This window comes from Cupressus sempervirens, chromosome 6 (genome assembly GCF_028749045.1).
Source record: "Cupressus sempervirens isolate cs-2001-9-10 chromosome 6, ASM2874904v1, whole genome shotgun sequence".
Classification (NCBI taxonomy): domain Eukaryota; kingdom Viridiplantae; phylum Streptophyta; class Pinopsida; order Cupressales; family Cupressaceae; genus Cupressus; species Cupressus sempervirens.
This window is the reverse complement of record NC_143123.1, coordinates 120,614,639-120,638,032: the sequence shown is the minus strand read 5'-3', so window position 1 is coordinate 120,638,032 and position 23,394 is coordinate 120,614,639.

Sequence of the window (23,394 nt, the reverse complement as noted above, 5' to 3'; positions counted from 1 at the left end):
AATTCGGGTTAGGATTAGGGTTAGGTTTAGGGTTTGAGTTTGAGTTATGGTTAGAGTTAGGGTTAGAGCTAGAGCTAGAGTTAGAGTTAGGGTTAGAATTAGGGTTAGTTTTAGGGTTTGAGTTACCAATAGAGTTAATTTTACAGTTGGGTTAATGTTAGAGTTAGGGTTAGGGTTAGAGTTTTGAGTCAAGGTTAGGGTTAGAGTTAGGGTTAGGGTTAAAATTAAAATCCAATTATGGTAGAGTTAGATTTACAGTTAGAGTTATGGGTAGGGGTAGGGTTACGCTTATAGTTAGGGTTAGAGTTAGATTTAGGGTTAGGGTTAGGGTTAGGGTTAGGTTTATATTTAGAGTTAGGGTTATATATAGAGAGAGTTATATCAATGTTAAGGTTAGGGTAAGGGGATTGAGTCAGGGTTAAGGTTAGAGTTAGGGTTAGGGTTAGAGTCTAATTATGGTAGAGTTAGATTTATAGAAAGAGTTAGATTTAGGGTTAGAGTTAGGGGTAGGGTTAGGGTTAGGGTTAGGGTTAGAGATAGGAGTAGACAAAGGGTTAGGCTTAGGCTTAGGGTTAGGGTTAGGGTCAAGGTTAGGGTTAGGTTTAGGGTTAGAATATGAGTTACGGTTAGAGTTTGAGGTATAGTTAGGGCTATAATTTGAGTTAGGGGTAGACAGAGTATTAGAATCCTAGCTACAATTAGGGTTAGGTTTTGGGTTACGGTTATGGTTACAGTTAAGGTTAGAGTTAGGTTTAGGGTTATAGTTATAGTTAGGGTTAAAGTCCAATTATGGTAGAGTTGGATTCAGGGTTACAGTTAGTGGTAGGGATAGGGTTACAATTATAGTTAGGGTTAGGGTTAGGGTTAGAGTTAGAGGAAGGGTTATATTTAGAAGTTTTCTTATGGTCACAGTTATAGTTAGGAGGGGAGTAAGGGTTGGGATTTTAGATTATATTTATTATTATATAAGGTTCCCTATATAATAATATGTATATTCCCACGCTCATGGATAAGGTTAGGGAAAGAAGTAGGACTCTGGTTATTAGTGTTACATTTATAATTTCATTTAGGAGGGCATTGTGTGCTATTTTTTCCCCCTATTCAACCCATCACTGATGTCTGATCTGAGAGACCTTAAATGGGATAGGTTCTTTGCAGAGGGTTAACATCGCTAAAGTTGGCGGCTAACATTTTGTGTTGGCTCAGTTTCTTCATTGACCACACTGGATCATTTTTTCTTGGTCGGGTTGATTCATGCTGCGAGATTCGATAACTCTTATTTCTTCGCGAGCTATCTTCCCATCTTCCCAAAAGTGCAAGATGTTGCCATGCATTCCCATTCTAACGTTTCTTTATATGCTAGTGTCTTCAAAACACTCTAAAGCTTAGAATTGCACAAGATGCTGCCATGCATCTCCATTCTGATGCATCGTCATGCTACATTGTTTCTTCAATTCTCTGAAGCCCAAAATTGCATCATGCTACCACGCATTGCCTTTCCAACATTTCCTCACTCCACAATGCTTTCATGAGTCTTTAAGACCCAAAATTGTGCCACATGGAGGGGGTTCACACCTTTTGTGCTATCTGCTTCGTTTGTTGGGAGGAATCTCTTCACTACATCTTAGTCATCCATTGGAAATAAAGCCAATCTTGATCGACGAATGTGACTTAATCCTTCATTGGGAGGAGTTTCCTCATTGCATCTCAGTCATCCTTTTTGAGGGGAGAATCTACATCGACGGTTGCGACTTAATCCTTCATTGGTGAGGATTCACGATGCATCTATGCCATCTATTTTGAGAGGAAGACCTTCATCGATGACCATCATTCATTTTTGGGGAAACCAAATTCCCCCTTGGGATCAACCTTGCATTTTTTGTGGGAGGTTAAGACATCATGTTATCTCTTTTCATAGTTTTTTGCCAGCGACATGAATTTCTTTCCTCTTCTTTCCATGAGTCTCCATTCTAGTGCCTCCTTAAGCTGCATTGTTTCTGCAATGCTCTAAAGCCCAAAATTGCATCATGCTACTACATGTCACCTTTATGACATTTCCTCACTCTGTAGTGCTTTCGCAAGGCTCCAAGACCCAGAATTGTGCCATGTAGCGGGGGTCCCCACCTTTCGTGCTATGGTTACAATTTAGATTTTAGGGTTATGGTTAGAATCAAGGTCAATTCTAGAGTTTATAGAATATTTAGAGTTAAGATTAGGGATTAAATATACATGAGGGTTAGCATTGGGTTGTATGATAATTACAGTTAGGATTATAGTTAGATATATCATTTAGATTAGGTTTTAGTTAGGGTTTAATTAGACTTAAGATTAGGGTGAGGATCAAGGTGAAGTCTATATTAGGGTTCATATCATGGTAGGATTGAAACTAATGTTAGGGTTAACATTAAAATTATGATTAGGGGTAAGGTGAAGATTTATATTTGGTCATGATTGTGGTTTGTGCTAGGATTAGGGTCTAAGCTATGATTAATTTTATGATTGTACCTTTAGGGTTAGGGTTTTGTTTAAGTTTATGATTATGGTTACAACTATGGTTTATGGTTCAAGTTTAAAGTTGGGAATGTGATTAGGATCAGGGATTAGTAAATTTTTTAAGAGTTCGGTTATAGGTTTACACCATGGTTAGGACCTTGGGACTGGATTTAGAGTTTAATATCATGGTTATCCATATAGGTAGGTTTAGGATTTTGATCAATATTTTGGAGTTTTTTTTTACATTATGGTTAAGGGTTAGATTTTAGGGTTAGGACTATAACCAATATTAGTGTGTAGGTTTTTGGTTTAGATTATGGTTTGGACTGAGATTTTCGTTATATCAATAGGGATATGTTTTAGTGCTATAATTATAGTTTAATGTTGGATTATAGTTATATTGTACATCATTGTTGGGGCTAGGGCTAAGGTAGGGGTTGTTGTTAGGGTTAACTAAGGATGACAATTAGGATGGTTTATCTTTTCAAGTAGAAAAAAAAACTCATATTGATTCAAAAACAAAGAAATTATACTTCGAAAATATTTTTCTATGTCATAATAGATTCATTTATTTTAATTATTGTATTAGTTAATTAGTTGTTTGATGTTTCAAAGTAAACATGGCTTATTTTATTTAAATTTAAATAATATTATTGTTTTGAATTGAATTTAGCTTAATTGTTAATGATCATATTTATATTTCTAATATTAACTCCAATTTGATCAAAGACCAAATATATTTTTGGTATTTTTGTAAACGAACTTGCTTAACACTTCCCTATTTCAAAGTTAATAAAATATCATTTCTATTGTCTTAGATTTGAGAGTAAGCATATTAAATAAGTAATAATAAGTGAACATTATGATTAATATATTTCTAAAATAAAAATATATTACTTAAAAACTTGTTTACTTTAAATGAATAAAGTACTCACTTACTTGTAAATTTTAAAAATAGAAATTAATCTACATATATATAAAATATTTATTCTTTTTCCTATTTGCATACAAATTAATTAAAATCTAAACTTTAAACTACATAAATATTTTTAAAAAATATATCCATCAATAAATAGTTTAGAATAAAGTAAAATCTAAAAATTAGACACATATAGAATCTTTTTAATTTCTATATACATGTTTTTCTAATTTATTTCTACAAACATGCAACTGATATTTCTATTATCCATTTTTTTCCATTCTAAAAAAATCTAGATGTAAATAGAATTTTTTTAGATGCATGCAATCTTTCTAATTTTTTCTACATACATATATTAACATTTCTATTTTATATTTTGTTTTTACATTATGGTTATTTCAATCAAAATATGTAGATGTAAATAGAATTCTTCCCAAAAAAATTTATTTAAATTTAAATAACATTATTGTTTTGAACTGAATTTAGCTTAATTGTTAATGATCATATTTATATTTCTAATATTAACTCCAATTTGATCAAAGACCAAATATATTTTTGGTATTTTTGTAAACGAGCTTGCTTAACACTTCCCTATTTCAAAGTTAATAAAATATCATTTCTATTGTCTTAGATTTGAGAGTAAGTATATTAAATAAGTAATAATAAGTGAACATTATGATTAATATATTTCTAAAATAAAAATATATTACTTAAAAATTTGTTTACTTTAAATGAATAAAGTACTCACTTACTTGTAAATTTTAAAAATAGAAATTAATCTACATATATATAAAATATTTATTCTTTTTCCTATTTGCATACAAATTAATTAAAATCTAAACTTTAAACTACATAAATATTTTTAAAATATATATCCATCAATAAATAGTTTAGAATAAAGTAAAATCTAAAAATTAGACACATATAGAATCTTTTTAATTTCTATATACATGTTTTTCTAATTTATTTCTACAAACATGCAACTGATATTTCTATTATCCATTTTTTTCCATTCTAAAAAAATCTAGATGTAAATAGAATTTTTTTAGATGCATGCAATCTTTCTAATTTTTTCTAGATACATATATTAACATTTCTATTTTATATTTTGTTTTTACATTATGGTTATTTCAATCAAAATATGTAGATGTAAATAGAATTCTTTTCAAAAAAATTTATTTAAATTTAAATAACATTATTGTTTTGAACTGAATTTAGCTTAATTGTTAATGATCATATTTATATTTCTAATATTAACTCCAATTTGATCAAAGACCAAATATATTTTTGGTATTTTTGTAAACGAACTTGCTTAACACTTCCCTATTTCAAAGTTAATAAAATATCATTTCTATTGTCTTAGATTTGAGAGTAAGTATATTAAATAAGTAATAATAAATGAACATTATGATTAATATATTTCTAAAATAAAAATATATTACTTAAAAACTTGTTTACTTTAAATGAATAAAGTACTCATTTACTTGTAAATTTTAAAAATAGAAATTAATCTACATATATATAAAATATTTATTCTTTTTCCTATTTGCATACAAATTAATTAATTAAAATCTAAACTTTAAACTACATAAATATTTTTAAAATATATATCCATCAATAATTAGTTTAGAATAAAGTAAAATCTAAAAATTAGACACATATAGACTCTTTTTAATTTCTAGATACATGTTTTTCTAATTTATTTCTACAAACATGCAACTGATATTTCTATTATCCATTTTTTTCCATTCTAAAAAAATCTAGATGTAAATAGAATTTTTTTAAATGCATGCAATCTTTCTAATTTTTTCTACATACATATATTAACATTTCTATTTTATATTTTGTTTTTACATTATGGTTATTTCAATCAAAATATCTAGATGTAAATAGAATTCTTTTCAATAAATCTAGATGTATATAGAATTCTTTTAATTTTTTACATAGATAAAATCTTTCTAATTTTTTTCTACATACACAAAAGAATAATTTCTATTTTCTATTTTAAAAAAAAAGCTATCATAAAGATTGATAAAAAAATTGATTGCATATGCATTCTTTAGTTTGTGCACTAAATGCACAAAATAAATTGTATAGATTAAAACTTCTCGTGCTGGGCACGGGAATATACAATAGAAATATCAGTTACCAAGAATAGTCAGCCATAAGCAATCAAATCTTAAACTCTGCAAAATTTCTTGCAAGCAATCTTTGTTCTGTCTTTGGCTGAAAAGGAAAAAAAGAATTTCAGATCTGAGATTGTTTAGATTGCCCTATTCGATTCAAAAAGCCATGGAAGTCACCGCAATTACATCTCCAAGAGGCCTAATGTGCCTTGATTCAGTACCCACATGCTTATCTCCACGAAAAACTCTGCACAGGTCCTCCAGTGGCCTCAATTTCGGTCATATGAACAGAATTCTAAATCTAAATGAAATTAATTAAAATTGAAATATAAATCAAAGTAGAATATTATAACTAATTTTGAATTTCAATTTACTTCTACATCTAAATCTAAATGAAAATGTAAATAAAAAATAGAAATCTCACCTGCAAAAATGTTACTCCAAAACTTCAATTTACTCCTATTCAAAAACTCCAATCTAATCCTCCAATAACCTCCACCTCTTCCTTCCTGCAAAAACATAAAATGAAAATGAAATGAGGAGCCTTGGTTTTATAACTTCTGAGAGGCTCCTCATATCCCCCAACAGACGTCTCTTCACATTCCACGAATTTGTTTCAAATTCCCCCACTCCCCGCAAAAAAAAAAAGCATGAATGTGCATGCAAAATTATATTTAACAAAAAAAAAAAATCATGTTGAAATTATTTCGCCCCTATTTTTTCGGGCCCTATTTTTTCGGGTCCTACTTTTTCGGGCCCTACTTTTTCGAGCCTATTATTTCGGCCTCCATTTGGCTTCCTATTATTTCGGCCAGCTATTATTTCGAGAATTCTTTTTTAATATTTAATTTGGAAGTTTGTAACTGCTCCCAATTCTTTTTTATTGACAAGGAATCTTGGCATATTCCCGTGCTGGGCATTTGTGCTGCCATTGTATAGAACACCTCTCGGCGTAATAAATATAGTTACAAGTATATTATTATGTTTAAGTAGAAAATACGTTCAATGTTTAAATTGTCATATTTTATGATCGACCTTTAATGATTTAAGCCTTTATCACATTTTTGACTATATTATTTAATCTTCAATATTTTTTTATATTTATTATAATATTGATTTTGTTTTTTAATAAGTGTTTAGATGCAAATGGATCACATGGCTTATTATTACACGTCCTTTATAAAAGTTTGACATAGGTTTGTTCATTTAAATTGTTTAAATTGATTTGTTTTGTTTTTTTAATATTTTAGGGTTGTAGATTATATATTGATAATATTAACAATTATATCAAATTTAAATATTGATAACAACTAATTTAGCAAAAAGTGAGAATCAAATCAAACGATATTGATGTTAATACGTATCATAATTAGAAACATAGAAGCATCAAAAGGCAAAAAACTAGAAGCTCAAAAAACCACATATAAGTACATTACCAAGTATTTGCTAAAACTATCAAGATGCAACATATAAACGAATATCACATCAACCCACTAAAGACTATAACACATATATTGATTGCCTACAATATCAAAAAAAAAAAGGGTTGAATTGAACCCAGAAGAACATGTGGTGCTCACAGTATGGTTGCATTTCTCGTAGAGAACACAACCTCCATTTATGTCCTGGAAGAAGATCATGGTTCATCAATTTTCAATGCAACAACAATTGATGTTGTATTCCTCATTCTTCATGCTTCTTCCACCTCTTCTTTATCTTATGAATCTTGTGTCTCAAAGGAGCTTTTTTTTTTTTTATGAATAGTCCTTTTCAATTAATAAAATTTACTAAGATTACAATTCACAAAAAAGGGGCCGGGGGATATAGGACCACCCCGCGAATGAGTTCAAACGGCCGAAGCCGGAATAAACAACATGGCCTCAGCCAGAAACTATAAACTATTCATAAAAAAAAAAACATTTTTAAGCTGCCAAGGCAGTACCAGCAGAGGGAGGAGGATCATCTTTATTAGGAAATCCCCACGCATTGGTGGGATTGTGAGGCGGGCTGGGAACAGTCCAACCATCAGCAGCATCAGCAAGGTCTGGGGTAGTCGCAGTCTTCGCATCCTTCTTGTCTGGCCGTGAAGGAGAAATTGCCAAGGCCAACCGAGGAAACTTGCTAGAGTGCGCCCGTCCAGGGGGAGGAGCCGGAGATCGGCCAGAAGCTCGCCCAGGGGGGGGAACCAGGGACCAACCAGAACCATCACGTGGTGGGGAAGCGGAGTGGCGCCTCCAACCACCATGACCACCGCTAGGAGAGCAGTGACGAGGACCCTGGGAGCGCGGCATGTGTGAATGGCGGCCAGAGGACTGGCATCAGGAACGACGACCGCGAGACGAGGAGGCATCGACCGAGGCATCCGGAGGCACTCTAGCAATGGTGCAAGGAGCATTGCCCCAATGATTTAACAATTCCTATAAGTGTGCAATCTCCAGGGAAACTTTATTAGCTTGCACCTGTATCTGCATAATGAAATTGTTACAAATGCATGCCTTAGTGTACATTGCAATGTTAACATCCAAAAAACTGTGAGTGAATAAAACTGCATTCCTATCTTTCCATAGAGAAAACAAAATTTCCATCCTAAAAGTATGCCAAATCTGGGAGAACTTCTGAGAAAATCTGGGGGAATCACCCAGCAGGATCATGTGCCATGAAAAAAGGTTCGGGCCTAAAAGGCTTGAAAAAATCATGAATCCAGTACCAATAATTCTGAGCACGCTTGCAAAACCAAAAAATATGCAAAAAGGACTTAGGTTGGCCATAGAAGGGGCATCTGGGATTAGGAACCCCAATGTGCTTGAGCTAAGGCCCCAGGGGAAGACCTTGGAAGGCAAGGCACCAAGCAAAGTGTGCAATCTTAGGTTCTGTAATGGCACTCCAAATGGTGTTGAACCGTTTTCTCCATTGAGAAAGTGAAGAGTGCAAATGCCACCGTTGATTAAGCGTGTCCACCATCGGAAGGTGGGGCGAAAGCCATCTATATCCCATATTGGGCTTATAATTGGTAAATGGATTGGCAGGAAACCACTTCCAATCATACCACCAAGGATGAACAGACTGAATCCCCACTTTATGAAGTAAGTGCACAGGGATGGAAGACAACAGAAGGTCATAAGTCTGGCGATCGACATGAACAAGGTGGTATTGAACTTGCATATCCTCCCATGACCTGAAATTCATGGTGACTCTTGAAAAAATGTCCTTGGTAGTGCGGATGCCACGTTTAAAGAAACGCAGAGCACTGGCACCTTGAGTCTTGGCAAGAGGAGTACCCTGGAAGGCAAACAGGGGAGACCACCAAATGTTCTGTTGATTTAAGGACAGCCCATTGCAAAACTCATCACCAGCCCAATGAAGCCAAGGTTTAACAGCTTCCCAGGCTTTCCAGATGCTCTTAATAACAAAAGAGCCCTATATGACCACTGGTTCACGCATAGTGAGAAGGGTCTGAAAACCAATCCCCTTCCACGCCGGTCTGTTAGCAGGGAAGCCTGAAGAGATGCAATGCCTAACAAGAATTTTCTAGGCTTCATCTCTAGAAATAGCTCTGATAATCCATTTAGAATAGAGGGCAAGGCCCTGCTTCCGAGTGTTCTCAAAGGAGCTTTCACTACCCATGTCATCCAACTTTTCATCATGTTTATATTTATTTGATCACCCAATCCTTTGATTCATTTAATATCACTCCTATCTCTTCCCCAAGAACCCTTGTTATATCTACATCTTTAATATAAAAAATTCATCTTTCACCTCTCTACCATCATTTTTGGCATACCTTGCATTTAACCCTTCTATTTGAACTAGATTAGAGTTAATAAATTTTCCAATCTATTGCTTATAATTCCCTCGAACCCTTCTTACTTTGTATTTAGATCATATTCACTTATTTGAAGCCTTTCCTATCAATTCTTGGATTTTGCATTTCATTAGCCAATGCATTGCGTTATTTATTCTATGTGATTAAAAGCTATGTTAGCAAAGTTCTTGAGTATGTCCTCAACTTTCCCCAAAAAAGAAATCAACCTATAATTTTTTGTGCTTCCAAATTGATTGTGATCATCAAATACCCTTACTATGCATAATATGAACACATCCATTAAAGCTTTAAATTATGTAGTGTTATTGATATCCTCTTACAGTGTTTAGTCATTTTTTCTTCTAGATTGCCACTAGAAGAATGGATCACATAACCTATTGTTGATGCTTGTGGGTTACCTCTAGAGCCACCATTAAAGTTGAGATTGAACTATCTATATTTTAGTGGTATCCAACTACATTGGTTTCTTCTATTATTGCTTGGATCACTCTCCTTACCAATAAAATGGGGAAAAATAAATTGTGCTAGATATTCTTAACTTTATCATCATAATTGGTAAACTTCCTTTCTTTAGAACTTGTTGAATGTGTCCAGCTATTATCTACCTTTACTATATTAATCTCACTTTTATCATAAGACTTTTTTGGTCCATTTTCTTTTCTTTGATTTTTTTAATCTCTATCCTTTCATAATTCCTATAATGTTAGAGATGGTGAAGTAATCCAAAGGAATTCATACAAACTTGTTAGACATAAATTTGATCATTCTTGAAATAAGACAAAAATGTCAGTAATTAAGTCTAAGAACCACCCCAATTTAGCACATAACCACCACCATAATTTTTGAAAATAAGGTTAGTTGGATCAGATATGGTTTATTGTCTCTTCATCACTTTCACATAGAGGTCGTATTGATGGTCTTTGAAATCAATTTTTTTGAACCATTTTGTTCTAAGAATCCAACCCTAGAGAGTTGTCCATGAAAAGATGTACCTTTGGGAAAAACATATTATTCTAGCAAAGTTGAATAGGAATCTTTATTTTCTAGAATCTATGTTTCCTCATAATTTCTCTATACCCATATTTGGTGTTATAAGAATTAATTTTGGAACCATTTCAAATAATTTTATCCCCCCATTCTTGAAGTGTGATTGTCCTTTCATTGAATATTCTTCTAAGTTGGACCACATCTCATTTTGGAAGAGGAGATTTTCAAATGGTTTGCATTTCCATCTAAAAGAGGATCTATAAATACTTTCTACATAATCCCTTCCATACGAGCCCCATGTAATTGTTCACAGCTAGCTCTTATTCTAATAATTTTTGTCATGTTGTCTATGATTCGATATCCCCAGCATGAGTCCTTCCCAAATAAAAATCTTCTACCATATCTAACATTCCATGAAATTTTATCTATAATCAGATATTTGCATTTGATTAGGAAGTTCCAAATTCATGATCATTTTGGATAGTTTGAGATTCTAAATATCCCTAGTTATTCTATGTCATCCAAATATTTACCTTTAATTACATTTACCCATTTCAAATGTGGCTCTCTATACAATTTCCAAAAATGTTTTGCTCCTAGAGCTCTTTTTCCATATTTGATTTCTTATCCCAACTCATCCATCTTCTATGGGCCTACAAATCTTGTACCATATTATAAGAATTTGTGTTTTTCTTTACATCTATCCCCTACCAAAAAAATCATTTCTTCTTTTTAATTATTTTTTCATCTACATCTATCAAAAATGATAAGAAATACATTAGATAAAAAGGAATTATTGAGATAGTTTCCTTAAGCAGGGTTAGTCTACTAGCCCATGATAATCATTTAATTTTAAATGATACCATCTTCTTATCCATCTTTTCCCTTATTGGATCCCAAACCTTAGTAGAAATTAATCCCTTATCCAATGGAAGGCACAAATATATGTTAGCATGAATGTTGATGGTATTCTTATGGGGAGTATCCTAACAGTGTTGGAGACATGATTCAGAGGTTGTGTGTTCCAGTCATGATAGAGTTTATCATTGATGTCAACATATTGGTTATTTTGTGAAGATTGGCAAAGCAATAGATAGAGTTTGTCTTTTCAAGATTCAAGGAATGCAAATGATCTTATGTGGACTTGGGATGATGATCTTAATGTTAGAGTAATAAAGTTTTTTCTTATTAATTAAATCATATCGATTTAATTATTAAGTCACTCATTATCTCTAGTTTACTAAAGCTTAGCTTTGGGCATATAATAACTAATTCTTTTATTACTTATTATCATACAACCTAGGTTAGATTCTTGTTAGGGTTTTGATCTCCTTTTATAAGGATTGATCTCTTTGTAATTCATTAATTCACTTTTGATAATAGCAATTTCTCTTTTTTCTCATCAAGAATGTCTCATCTGTGGATTTGAGAATTCTAGCCTCTATAGATTTTTCTTCTCTCTTTTTGTGACATGTGTTTGTTAGAAATTCTTTAGAATGACTAAGAGGGGGGGTGAATCATTTATTCAAGGTCCAAATGTCCTAATAAAACTTTTTCATCAAGTAAAGTGAGCCCATCAAACTGTTCATGCATCCAAGCTTAAACTTTCCTAATTAGCAAGTTACTGAAACATCAACATGCAAGAATAACACATGAAAGATCAACACATAACATAGTGATTTACGTGGAAACCCAATTTGGGAAAAACCACTAGTAACATGCTACTTAATTCTCACTCTTCTAAAGTGATGCCTTGTGAAAGGCATGCCCTGTTAAAGGCTACAACACACTGTTAAATGTGACTTGGTTAAAGGATTTAAACACCCTATTAGAAGTGGGCTTGGTTAGAGGACTTTAGAACATTCACTCGGAATGCCACCCTATTAAAGGATTTACAAATGGCTATTAAACCAACCTAAGTCCATAATATTTTTATCCTAACTAATACAATTTTTAGAGAGTAACAATAAGGACTTTTGACCTGATACAAATCACAACTTGCAAATTTTAGATCTCTATTCAGCTCACAACATTTCCTGACTTTCAATCTTTGCAACTCTGACAACTTTTCCTCCTTCCAAGCTTTGTCTCCTTGAGTCTCCATGCTCGATGTACCAATACAATCTCCTATATGGCCACTTATCGAAGCAGAGTCTTTGTGCTCTATTCTTCCTTCTCCTTGACACCCTTCAACAACTTCGACCCAACCACTCTAGCTTCTTGTCTTGTGACTCCTTAAATAGAAGTCTGAAATACTTTTTCTTCTCAAATCTTTCCACTTTTAATTTTAGATTGAATGGACTAGGTAGGATTTAATGAATCTACCCCATATCTTGTTCCTTATAGAAACATCATGAAGAATCCTCCTAAATTCACCCAAAAATGGTTTACCTAAAATTATGTGACACCAGCTCATCATCCTTATCCTCCATCTAGTTCACAAAATTCAAGGTAACAAAATTGTCGGCTCAGTTTTGGTGATTCTTTGACTTTTCAAATAATGCAACAGCTCGACACTATTAAAATTCTGGTACTCGACACATACTGTGTTACTCGGCACCAACTACGTTTTACTGATGCTCGACACCTACTGTGGATTCACTCAGCATCCACTAAATTTTTTTTATGCTTGAAACCTTTTGTATCACTTGGCACACACTAGATTTTTCATTTTCTCGACACTAACTGAAAATTTGCTCGACAAGAACTTGCTTGCTTGGCACTCACTAATGAACTTAGTTAAGCTTTGCAGACAGCCTTGTTACAACTCATACTTCTAAAGTTTCTAAGTGTGGCCAACCTCTATATCTTCAATTATATTATCAATACATCATTTTACCATTGTCTTAACTGATCCTTGCACTTTATTAGAAAACCATAACTCAACCTTTCCCTTAGGTACTTTTGTTACATCCTGTTGATTAAATCCTCTTCATCAATCAACTAAGTGATAGTACTTGGATCTTATAAGCAATTGTCACTCTAGCAAATAGCAGATTTGACATCAGTGATAAAATAATGATTGAAAATATTCTTTATTAACAATCTCCCTCTTTGCAAACAATCTTCTCTCTTCAATAATGATATTTTCAATCAAATTTCCAATAATCTCCCTCTTTGACATTGATGGCAAACCAAACTGATCAACCAAGTTATCAAAATGCTAACTAGGTTAAAACAATAAATCAAATGTCAAAAAGAAATGTTGTTACCATTTCTATTTTGATCAGCTTTCACATCTCCCTCTTAGTTGTTATTTCCTTTTTGCTATTTCTTCTTCCTCTACATGTCTAATCAGTTCTTATATGACTCCCTCTTTTCTATAGTTTACTACTTTGATCAATTCTACTCTTCTACTATTTCTCCCTCTTACATTTTGTTCCTTTAAATGTGCCATGTCATTTCTCCTTCTACACATTATTTCATCCTCTATATGCATTGATCAATTTATGCTATTATGGTATTAGCTACTTCTCCCTTTGTCCATTTGATTTTGTAGATTTGATTAGTTACCATTTCTCCCTCTTTGACAATAATGCCAAAGACATACTATTTCAACATCTTAACATGCACGTGTAGCATTTATAGGTACTCCAATTTTTCCCTCTATCACCTTGTTTATGACTTGTTTGGAATTTCAGTACTTTGATTACTTCAAGCATAAACCTAAAGTAAGTATCCTTTGCATCAATTTGTAATATTTCAACATTCAACTCACTTGATAAAAGGTGGTTTTGGTGTTGTTCAAATAGCCTTGGATAGCAGTATCACCCCTAATTTACTTCTAAGATACTCAAATGCATCTTTAGGTAGTGCTTTTATGAAGATGTCAGCAATTTGTTCCTTTGAGCTAACATATTCCATCCTTACTTGCTTGTCTTCCACCAATTCTCTTACATAGTGATACTTAATTGCAATATGCTTTGTTTTGGCATGCATCACATTATTCTTTGATATGTTGATGGCACTTGTGTTATCACAATAGAGTATCACAAGTTTAGTTATCTCTTCCTTCATACCTTGCAACGAATGTTTGATCCATATAGTATTGGTGCAGTTGATAGTAGCAACAACATATTCAACTTCTTTTGTGGACTGTGAGGTACAACTTTGCTTTTTGCTGGTCCAAGTAACCAATCTTTTACCTAAGAAAAGTGCTCCTCCATTGGCATTTTTTTGGTCATCAATATTACCTCCCTAGTCTGCATCATTGTAGGCTTTTAACTCAAACTTTTCACTCCTCTTGTTGTATAATCCAAAGTCATCAATTCCTTTTAGGTACCTCAATATTTTTTTTACTGCCATCAGATGATTTTCTCTTGCATTAGTAGAAAATCTTGCCACTATTCTAATAGCTAATGCAATGTCTGGTCTACTATGCACAACATATTGTAACTTTCCAATCATTGATCTATACATTGTCTGATTTACTTCAGCTGACTCATCATTCTTGGATAACTTATGTCTTGTTACCATTGGTGTACTAACTGGTTTTGAATCTTATAAGCCAAATGTCTTGAGTATCTCCTTGATATATTTTGATTGGGTCACAAATATGTCATGCTTCAATTAATGTACTTGCAATCCAATAAAGAATTTGATTTCTCCAAAGATTGACATCTCAAACTCATGTTTCATTTGATCAGAAAAGTCTTTGCATAGGGCATCTTTTCCTCCAAATATTATGTCATCAACAAAGATTTCAAATATCATAATAGCATTACCTTTTTCTACTTTGATATATAGGTTGTTGTTGCCATCTGTTCTCTCAAATCTAGTCTTCACAAAATATTTGTGCAGTCTCTCATACCATGCTCTAGATGCTTGCTTCAAACCATAGAGTGTTTTATGCAGTTTGCAAACCATATTCTCGTTGTTGTAATCAGCAAATCCCTCTGGTTGTTCTATGTAGACTACCTCTTCCATTATACCATTCAGAAAGGAAGATTTTATATCCATTTGGTAGACTTTGAAACCCTTGTAGGCAGCATATACAAGTAATGTTCTCACTCCTTCCATCCTTGCAACAAGGGAAAATGTTTCCCCATAGTCCAATCCTTCTTCTTATGCATAGCCTTTGCAAACTAGTCTAGCCTTATTTCTTGTAATCTCACCATTCTCATCTAGCTTGTTTCTAAATACCCATTTGGTATCAATCACATTCTTATCAACTAGTCTTGGAACTAAAGTCTAGGTTTTGTTCTTCTATATCTGATCTATTTCTTCCTCCATAGCTCTATGTCAATTATCATCTTGTAGTGCATCTTTCACTATTTTAGGCTCAATCTTGCTTAGTAGACATGATTCATTTCTTAGTTTGTTCCTTGTCATTACTTTGGCCTCCTTGTCACCAATGATTTTTTTTGTAGGGTGATTGCTTCTCACATACTTGGATAGTCTTGGTTCTATCCTTCTTTCCATGTTTGATTTTTTAGTTTCAGAGTCATTGTGCACATTTCTTTCAAATATTTCATCATATCTTTCATGTGTATTGATTTCAAAATTAGAATGTGTATTATCTTCATTTTGCAACTCGACTTTTGAGTGCAGCTCGACATTCATTGGTTATGATTTGGCTGATACTGAAATTTGTTGTTGATTCCCAACTTGATTGGTAGCTTCTTTTTTAGTAGGCATCCCTTCATAGAAGTATACAAGGGATTTGTATTCTTCTGGTTTCTTGATTTCATCAACCTGAGCTTTTCCATGCTCATCAAAATTTACATTTGCACTCTTCACAATCTTTTTAATGTTAGTATTCAAACACTTATATGCCTTACTTCTAGTGGAATATCCAAGGAATATGCCTTCATCACTCTTTGCATCAAACTTGCCATTTTTAGAATATTTAAGAATATAACATTTACAACCAAACACTTTGAAATGTTTTACATTGGGTGAGTGACCATACCATAATTCAAAAGATGTTGCATTTGTACCTTTCTTGACTTGTACATGATTCAAGGTGTAGACAAATGTACTTACAACTTCTCTCTAGTATTTCAGAGCAACATTTGTCTCCATCATTAATGTTCTGGCACAATCTATCATTGATCTATTCCTTCTTTTTGCAATGCCATTCTGAGGTGGAGTTCTTGGTGCTGAAGTTTGTCTTTTAATTCCTTTGTCATTGCAAAATGTCTCAAACTCTTTTGATGTAAACTCTCCTCCCCTGTCTGATCATAGGCACTTTAGACTCTTTCTTGTTTCCTTCTCAACCCTAGCCAAATACGACTTAAACATTTGAAATGCATCAAATTTTTGTTTTAAGAACATGGTAGTCATCATCCTAGAGTAGTCATCCACAAACAACATTATGTATATGTCTCCTTGTTAACTTTGCACTTCTATTGGGCCACATAAATCAGTATGCACTAACTCTAGTACTTCTTTGGAAGTGTAGGTTTTTCTTTTGAAACTTGATTTGGTCATCTTTCCTAGTTGAAATTGTTTGCACATTGTATTTTCAGGATTCTTCAACTTAGGCAAACCTCTGACTTTCATCATTTTGTTGATGCTAATCAGGTTATCAAAGTTAACATGACATAGTCTTTTATGCCATAACCACACATCATCAAATCTAACAAAAAAATAGGATTCATCTTCCATATCTAGGTAAAACAAATTACTCCTAGTGTTCTCCTTTTCCTGTTAGATTTTCATCAATGTCATAGATTTTGGCAAATTTGTTTCCAAATTCTACTTTGCAACCTATATTGCCTAATTGTGACACACTCAGTAGATTTTAGTCCAATCCTTCAACATAATATGCACTATCACATGAAATTTTGTGTGTAATTTTAATAGAACCTTTTCCTTTGATTTGGCATGGAGCATCATTTCCAAATCTAACACTATTTCCATCATACTAAGTAAAGGTAATAAACTTAATTTTGTCTCCTATCATGTGATGTGAGCATCTACTATCTACGATTCACTTGTCATTTTTTTTCACATAGGTTACCAGTGATGTTGCCTCATCTTCATCTGATTCATCCTTCATGGCTACATAGACTACCTCATCATCATTTTCTTCAAAATCCTCTTCTTCAACAATGTAGCACTTTTTTCCTTTTTCTTTGTAATCTCTGCTATCATCTTCTCTTCTACTCTTGTTCTTGTTGCCTTCTCTATAATTCTTCTTCTGTCTGCATCTTGGAGCAATATGTCCTTAATTGCAATTAAAACAAATGATAGGAAGCTTACCTTTGAATTTATCTTTCCCTTTGTGAAATCTTCTAGCGAGCAATGCTTCCAATTGTTCCACATCTTCTTCATCTGTGTTGTTGTCACTAGATGCATATTTTACCTTTTTCTTCTTCTTTGGTTTCACCTCCTCAGTGTCTTTCAATGATATCTTGGCCTTGAAAGCAGATTCAAGATTCTCAGGTCTATAGTTATCAAAATTGAACAACTCAAATGCAGTGAGTCTTCCTACTATTCCTTCAAAAGTTAGTCTATTTCCTAGTACACATCTTAATTCTTGTATGGTTGAAACTCTAATAGCATAGATGGGGAGCAAGGTTCTTAAGTATTTTCTATTAACAGTGTCATCTTCTAAAGGACCACCCAAACTTCTTATTGCACTTACTACTTCTCATTCTAGAGGCATATTGAGAAACATCCTCCCCTTCCTCCATTTTCATATCATCAAACTTTCCTCTGAGACTTTCTCTTTTTGCTCTTTGAACATTCTGATCTCCTCAATAGATATCATTTAGGGCTTTCTACATCTTGAATGTAGAGTCACATCCCTTGTTGTCATCAAATTCAGCATAATTGAGAGCAGATGCAATCTCCAACATTCTTTAATTGTGCTCCTTCTTTTTCTTCATATCTTCTGTAGTGGGTACAACTAGATCAACATGTTCCACTTCAATTGAGGTTTGTGCATGATCACTTATTGATCCAAGGTGTAGCTTCATCAACTTTTTCCATGTAGTGAAGTTATCTCTATTGAGCTTGGGAACTTCTCTCTTGGACATATTTGATCTTCCTACTTCTAGTACCTTTAAACTAAATCAGCAGATGGCTCTGATACTAATTGCTAAAAATGCTTTACAATAATTGAGAGGGGGGGTGAATTAGTTATTCAAGGTCCAAATGTCCTAATAAAACATTTTTATCAAGTAAAGTGAGCCCATTGAACTATTCATGCATCTAAGCTTAAACTTTCCTAATTAACAAGTTACTGAAACATTAACATGCAAGAATAACACATGAAAGATCAACACATAACACAGTGATTTATGTGAAAACAAAATTTGGGAAAAATCACTAGTAACATGCTACTCAATTCTCACTCTTTTGAAGTGATGCCCTATGAAAGGCCTACCCTGTTAAAAGCTACAACACACTATTAAATGTGACCTAGTTAAAGGAATTAACCACCCTATTAGAAGTGGGCCTGGTTCGAGGACTTTATAACATTCACTTGGAATGCCACCCTATTAAAGGATTTAAAAATGGTTGTTAAACCAACCTAAGTCCATAGGATTTTTATCCTAACTAATATAATTGTTAGAGAGTAACAATAAGGACTTTTGACTTGATACAACTCACTACTTAACTTTCAGATTTCATATCTCTGTTCAGCTCACAACATTGCCTAGCTTTTAGTCTCTATAGCTCTGACAATTTGTCCTCCTTACAAGCTTTGTCTCCTTGAGTCTCCATTCTTGATGTACCAATGCAATCTCCTAAATGGCCACTTATTGAAGTAGAGTCTCTGTGCTATGTTCTTCCTTCTCCTCGATGCCTTCTCCTTGACACCCTTCAACAACTTTGACCCAACCACTCTAGCTTCTTGGCCTGTAACTCCTTAAATAGAAGTCTGGAATACTTTTCCTTCTCGACTCTTCCTACTTTTAATTTTAGATCGAATGGATTAGGTAGGATTCAATGAATCTAACCCATATCTTGTTCTTTCTAGAAACATCATGAAGAATCCTCATGAATTTGCCCAAAAATGGTTTACCTAAATTCTCTGCCACCAGCTCATTATCCTTATCCTCGATCTAGTTCACAAAATTCAAGGTAACAAACTTGTTAGCTTAGTTTTGGTGAATCTTTGACTTTTCAAATAATGTAGCAACTCAACACTATTGAAATTCTAGTGCTCAACACATACTGTGTTACTCGATACCAACTACATTAACTGATGCTTGACACCTACTATGGATTCACTCGGCATCGACTAAGTTTTTTCTGATGCTCAACACCTTCTGTATCACTCGGCATACACTAGATTTTGCATTTTCTCGACACTAACTCAAAATCTACTCAACATGAACTAGCTTGCTCGACACTCACTAATGAACTTAGTCAAGCTTTACAGACAGCCTTGTTACAACTCATACTTCTAAAGTTTCTAAGTGTGGCCAACCTCTATATCTTCAAGTATATTATCAATACATCATTTTGCCATTGTCTTAACTGATCCTTGCACATTATTACAAAGCCATAACTCAACCTTTCCCTTAGGTACTTTTGTTACATCTTGTTGATTAAATCATCTTTATCAATCAACTAAGTGATAGTAATTGGATCTTATAAGTAATTGTCATTCTAGCAAATAGCAAGTTTGACATCAATGACAAAACAATGATTGAAAACATTCTTTATTAACAATCTCCCTCTTTGCAAATAATCTTCTCTCTTCAACAATGATATTTTCAATCAGATTTCCAATAGTGTTTGCATGTGCATGATTCTTGTGAGTTGTGGGGTTGATCTTTCATCAACTTCAACATGGTATCAGACCTCTAGATCTTCATGCCCCTATTCTATTTATGAGAAGTTTTTCTTGGTTTTCAGATCTATGTATTTTTTTCACAGAGTTTTGGTTCTTCAGAATGATTTTTTCGGATCTGGGGGGTCACTAATTTTGGCTCACTTTGAACCCAAATGGACATCACTGTTGCACTTAGAGCACACAAAAATCCTTATTTTCATATTAAATCTGTCCAATTTTGACACAACCAAAAACATATTGCTCCCAAATTAGGCACATTTCTCAATGTAGTAATTTTGTAATTTTGACACAAAAATTGAGATTTTTGGTCATGAAAATCAAGAATTTTGCACACATATTGAGATTTTTGGCATGCAAATCAAGATTTTTTGTTATGAAAATTAATATTTTTTGGCATGCATTTCAAGATTTTTATGCGTAAATCAAAATTTTGTATGCAAAATTGAGATAGTTTGGTATGGAAATTAAAGTGGTTTGGTACAAATCCTAAGGTATTTTTGGCTACTAGTGGGCACACTTCTTGATGCATTTTGGGGCATATCCCGAGGCAGTGATTTTTTTCCCTTTTAGTGCTTTTTTGACCTACTTGTGGTTTTTTTGTCACAACTTTCTTATTTGGACTCTTTTGTTTAAAAATAAGATATCATCGTAAAGTTGATTTCGAGCCCTTTGTGATGGTGCAATTGATTTGGATTTTTTATGTTGTTTTGTTGGTTATTTTTGCTGTCAAATTTAGGAGTTATATTTTGCACTTCGAGAGACATATCTTGAGACATTCTATTTTCCAAATTCTACTCCAAGCACATCCCATTCAATTTTTTGTGTTTTGCATTCTGGAAGATATCTTGGTTGTTTTAGGTCTGGGGATCAATTTTGTTGTTTCATATGATATTCATAGGTTTTATACTATCTTATGTATCAGCCTTACGTCTCTTTCAATATTTGTTGGCATCCTTTTGTATTATTTTTGCAAATGAATTGAAATAAAGTGTCACTCTATTGCATTTCAGGATCTTGCAAATCTTTGTGTTTTTTCGTACTCGCACTACATTATAAAGTGCCTTGGGGGATTTCATGTTGACCATATTTTTCATCTTCCTTTGTCAAGTGATTGTTCCTTCCACAACATTAGCCTCATGATGTGTCGATTACATGTGCCATTATAGGTGTTTGTACTTATTTTGCACTCTCGATGCTCCTAGTTCTTCTTCCTACATGAGATATTGCATTCAATTTCAGTGTTCATGTCTTACCTCTTAGTACTATAGGGGTATTATGTTGGTTCTATTGCTTTCTTGGTTTGATGGAGTGAGCTATGTATATTTAGTATTTGATCCTATGTACTAGGTGATTACAGTGGCTAGATACCTATGCATTTCAGTGAGATGGATCATTTACCATATAGACATTCTTTCATTCCTATTTTTGGAGGCCATGAAGATACCTTCCATGTTTGATTGATCAACTCTTCAAACTTAGCCTTCTCTACTTGGTCATGTTCTATACAGTGGAGGTTCTTAAGATCAACAATTCGATAGTGTTTGCAGCTTCATGCTTCAGTAGTGTTCTTCATCATCATCTTTTGTTTCTATCTTTTCGGACATTCTCTAGTTTGGAGGCTTCTTCATTCCTTCACTAGTTATTTTCAACATTATTTCTATCTATTTTTAGAGTAGGGTTTTCCCCATTTGGTTTTCTCTATTTCTCTTCATTTAAGAGATTTAGTTGTGTTTGGGTACCTCATCATGCCTTGCTGCAAGTTCCCAAATTTATTTTCTAGAGATAATAAGTGACTTATGTGGAATTGGGATGATGATCTTAATGTTAGAGTAATACAAAATTTTCTTATTGATTTAATTATTAAGTCACTTATTATCTCTAGTTTACTTAAGCTAAGCTTTGGGCATATGATAATTAATTCTTCTACTAATTATTGTCATGCAACCTAGGTTAGATTATTGTAAGGGTTTTGATCTCCTTTTATAAGGATTGATCTCTTTGTAATTCATTAATTCACTTTTGATAATAGAAATTTCTCTTTTTGCTAATGGAGAATGTCTCATCTGTGGATTTGGGAATTCTATCCTCCATAGCTTTTGTTTCTCTCTTTTTTTGAGACATATTTGCATGTAGGAGATTCTTGGGTGCTATGGGGTTGATATTTCATCAACTTCAACACTTAAGAGTGTATAGATTCTATAGTTAAGATCTCATACATACAAATATAAAGATTGGATAGAGTTATGATGATTTTAGTGAAGGCAACATTCAGACAAAGTTACTAGGAAGAAGTTGTTGATGTTTTGGTTATATCTCCTAATAGATATAGAATTTGGTTAAGAAGACTTGGATAGAGATAGAAGGCATGATGAAGATGTTGTGGTAAAATGTGCACATCCTGATCAACATCGAGTGAAGAGATGTGAAGATTGTGAGCCAATAGTTTGAGTATAATTGTGAAATGATGTAATATTGTAATGTAACATGTAAATGTAATATCTTAAGGTGGACCTATATTATTAGTGTAAATCAAGAAAGCCTCAAAGCTGAATTAATTAAAAAAATTATGACTTGGCATAAAGAAAAAATGTTTTCCTTGGTTGTAATCATCAATGAGATCATTTTTGTGATATGCAAACTTGTGGATGAGATATAGTGTAAATTGTATTGTGCGTACTTACATACAAACATCTTTTGGATTAGAGAAGTAATTGGTGTGATTGAGGCGTAGTGACATGACAACATGTTGTATCTAGCAAAGAAGTTATTTTTGGATAGTAGTTATTGTGCACTTGTATTATTCAGTGAGGATAGTACTAAGGCTATGTAGATAGTGGGTTTAGTGATCTTCATATTTAACTCCTAACAGGGATTCAAAGTCTCTTAACAAGGACTGATATGTACTAAATGCATTTAATTGACTCCTAAGAATTTTCTATTAGTACATCATTTTGTGGGTACTGTTAATCGAGAAATGTCTTCCTGCCAAAAATTTAAATTCAAATGCCTAGGCCCATCCAAAGATCACTTCCCAATATTTAAATATTAAAAGCCAAATGGAAATATAAAAATAAATGAAATAAAACTTTAATGTATTTCCTTATTCCCATAAGTTTATTTCTTAGGCCTCACAACTTTCTCTAGTGTCAAATCTTGCATAGATCTACAGTCGTCAGTTTCTCACATTCTGACACTACTCTATCTTTAGACAATGCAGGAAAGTGACAAGTTGATGCATGGACATGTAGGCCACAGACAAGTTAGAGACTTGTCAAATGAGTTGGCATAAGGG